This window comes from Cervus canadensis, chromosome 24 (genome assembly GCF_019320065.1).
Source record: "Cervus canadensis isolate Bull #8, Minnesota chromosome 24, ASM1932006v1, whole genome shotgun sequence".
In the NCBI taxonomy this organism is placed as follows: domain Eukaryota; kingdom Metazoa; phylum Chordata; class Mammalia; order Artiodactyla; family Cervidae; genus Cervus; species Cervus canadensis.
Genome location: NC_057409.1, coordinates 47,832,763 through 47,836,615, shown reverse-complemented (window position 1 = coordinate 47,836,615; position 3,853 = coordinate 47,832,763). Strand labels below are relative to the sequence as shown.

General features: G+C 43.0%; 1 non-coding gene across 1 annotated transcript; it reads left to right on the top strand.

Annotated features, from left to right (window-relative positions):
- The first annotated feature begins 1,303 nt into the window (after positions 1-1,303).
- On the top strand, positions 1,304-1,410 carry LOC122426974. Its single transcript, XR_006265319.1, has one exon. It is a non-coding gene; the product is annotated as a U6 spliceosomal RNA (small nuclear RNA).
- Positions 1,411-3,853: the final 2,443 nt, after the last annotated feature.

Sequence of the window (3,853 nt, the reverse complement as noted above, 5' to 3'; positions counted from 1 at the left end):
TGACGCCCGGACCTGGAGCCTGTGCTCTGCAACAAGAGAAGACACAGCAACGAGAAGCCTGGGCACTGCAACAAAGAGTAGCCCCCTGCTCACCACTACTAGAGAAAGCCCACGCGCAGCAACGAAGACCCAGTGCAACCAACAATAAGTACAAGTGTTTTTAAAAATTGCATGAGGCATGAGACTGGCTCCCATGTTTGTGATGGGTAGAGGAGAGATGATTTAGACTCTATTTCCTTGCTGTTACTATAACTGATTTCATTGTTTGTTTGTTTTCTACTTTATATCTTTTTTCCCCAAGGCAGCAAAGGGGAAGGTAGCCACAGCATCTGGTAATAATTTGCAAATCTTGACACTCTCCCTAAGACCAGATGAAAATATTTCATGCCTTAACATAATTTTACAAGTTACTGGCAAAAAAACATAAGCACCCATCTTTTTAAAGATGTTGTCATTGTGAAATAATAGAAAATACTGACTTTTGCCCCAAGTTCCTGAGACATAATTCCTAAATCTCTTGGAATTTCCTGGGTGAAAAAAGGCAAAGTTTGGTGGGCTCCTGGGTGAGTGATAGTCACTCAAAAAACCAGCTATGGTTAGAAGTTTGGAGCTTTCAACCCCATCCCTTATTCTCTGGAAAGGGTAGGGAGACTAGAAATGGAGTTAGTGGTCAATCATGACCTTGTGATGAGGCCACCGTAAAAATCCCAAATGTGCATGTGGTTTGGAATCTTCCAGTCTGGGGGCACGTGGAGGTGCTAGGAGAGCGGTGCGCTAGAGACAGAGCATGAACCTCTTCCCACTCACTCACCTTGCATCTCTTCCATCTGGTGTTCACCCATATCCAACTGCATGTCCTTTTATAACAAATCAGTAAGTGTAACTGTTTCCAAATTCTCTGAGCCATTCTACCAAATTATCGAACCCAAACAGGAGGTCGTGGGTACTCACATTTACAGCTGGTGGGTCAGAAATACAGGTGACGACGTGCGACTTGAGATGGGCATCTGAAGACTCATGGCATGAGTCTTGTGGGGACTGAGCTCTTAACCTGTGAAAGCTGATGCTATCTCCAGGGAGATACTGAATTTGAATGTACACGATATCCAGTTGGTGTCGTAGAGAATTCCTTGATGGGAGGGAAAAAAAACCCAACATTTGGTGACCAAAAGTGTCAGCATTGCAGTGCCCTGTGAGTAGCAAAGGTGGAACACACAGGAGGAAGAGTGAGGCTTTCCTACTCAGTGACAAAATGAGGGAGATGATTTGCATTTAAAAAAATGATCATTTTTTTTTTTTTTTTGTGCTCGCTTCGGCAGCACATATACTAAAATTGGAACGATACAGAGAAGATTAGCATGGCCCCTGCGCAAGGATGACACGCAAATTCATGAAGCGTTCCATATTAAAAAAAAAAAAAAAGATCATTTTTTTCCTTTTAAAAGACTGTGAATTTTTTATAGTGCCTTCAGAGAATATCATTAATAAAAGCCAGCCTTTACCTTGAAGTCTTTATTGCAGTGAGGTTTGTCAGATACCAAGGGCTAGTTTCTGCTGAAAATTGTTAACCGTCTGGCTCCAAACGTCTGTAAGCCACCCATCGAAGGGCCTGCCTCTGTTTTCATGGACTCTGCTGCCCCCTCTCAGAAACTAGAGCTGTTACAGGATATACAGCTTTTTGAACAAAGCTTTTCCTCAACCCCATGATGAAACAGGATATGCCCATACCTTGTGAATTCAGACCAGAGAACTACTTGCTTTAAAATGAGCCTGCTTGCATTGCTGCCTAGAAGTTACTGTAATAATCACAGCAGTAATAGTCTGTCTGAAATAATTTGGGGCAAGATGGAGTCCCTCAGCCCCTGGGCCCAGTCTGCAGGCGCACGCCTTTCACAGACCGCTGGGGAAGACACACAGGCGAATCAGCAGCTTCAACTCGGATAAGGAGAGGCGGGCGGGTGCTGGGTGCTGAGGCAGCGCACCGAGGCGGCACCTCACCCAGCGGGCTCCTGACAAAGTCAGAGGACCCGTTCCTGCAGAAAGAGCAGCGGTCAGCCAGATGAAGACGAGAGCGAAGCCTTCTCCAGACAGGGCAGCTGTGTCTGCCAGGGCAGGGAAGCCCATGAGAGGGTGGCAACACACACATACATGTATGTACGTACATGTATGCAATCCTGATACATTCTATATACACAAATGTATACTTTATCACAGATTTTCATACATTTTAATGCAATAAATTTAAAAACTTCAATAAACTTATTTTAAAATAAGGAACTGAATTATGTATTGAGCCGATTCCCAGCAACCCAGCCGTCAGCCGTCTGCCTGAAAACTGCTGCTGCGAGGCCTCTTCACCTCCCTGCCTCAGACTGCGGCGGAGTCAGTGTTAAAACAAAGGGGAGCAGGAGGGATTCCCAAGGAGGTCAGCTGAGCAGAATATCCAGCCAGCGGCTGCCCTATGTTCTGCATGCATTCCATGTACATCCACCAGAGGTGAAACAGTCAGTTAGCTAACGGAGGACACTCTCAAGACTGGAATCGGGAAGGAGAACCATTAAACTGTCAGTAAAGATTTGCACATTTTCAGAAAGACTGTTGGGCTTCCCCGATGGCTCGATGGCAAAAAATCCCCCTGCCAAGGCAGGAGACACAAGTTTGATCCTGGACCAGGAAGATCCCACACGCGACGGGGAAACTAGGCCAGTGTACCACAGCTACTGAGCCTACGCTCTGGAGCCCAGGAGCCACGACGACTGAGCCCGCACACTGCAGCCACTGAAGCCTGAAGACCTAGAGCCTGCGCCCCGCGGTGAGAGAAGCTACCACAGCGAGAAGCCCATGCGCTGCAAGTAGAGAAAAGCCCACGCAGCAACAAAGACCCAGTGCAGCCAAATAAATAAATACTTTTTAAAAAAAGAAAGAAATACTTTTCACAAGACAACAGAAAAAAAAAGGAAAAAAATCCAGTGATCATCTATGAGATTTCAAAACATCCTTTGAGAGATGCTTAAAATCTAGCGCTCATTTCACCTGTTTTCCTTCAGTGCTGGGCATGTTGTTTCACTTCAAGAAAGTAGTTTTGTCTTTGTCAGAATACACATGCACCAAAGCATGAATTATTTAGAGTTTTCCATTATTTATCTCATTTTCGTTTAGTGCATCATCTTTCAGCAAATCTTATGTTTTCCCCTTGAACAGCATTTTGGCCAAGTTTTTCCATTATTCCTTCCCTTTTCTTTAGTATACTCTTGATCAAATATTAAATATACATTTATTTCTATACTCTTCAATAATATTTTCCATTCTCCTGGTCTCCTAGTGACTTATTTGACTTGACTGGTCCTACATGATTTTGGTGAAAAAAAAATGATATGCTCGCATCAAAAAAAATATGTATTTCTCATTAGCCTAGAAGAATAAGGTCAAAAACTAATTTCAATAGATAAGATAGTTCAAGTGGTTAAAAATAACACCAAATGGGAATGTAAATTATTAGTCACTGTGGAAAACAGGATGGGAGTTTCTCAAAAATCTAAGACTAAAACTACTAATATGATCCAGCAATTCCACTCCTGGGTATATATCTGAAAAAAACCAAACCACTAATTCAAAAAGATACATGGACCCCAATGTTCATAGCAGCATTATTTAAAATTGCCAAGATACAGAAACAGCTCAAGTATCCCAAAACAAGTGGATAAAGAAGATGTGAATAAATAAAGATACACACACATGCATGCACACACACAATGGAATACTACTCAGCCATAAAAAAGAAGAAACTTTTGCCAATTGCAGCAACATGGGTGAAGTTGGAGAGCATTCTGTGAAGCAAAATAAACAGAAAGAC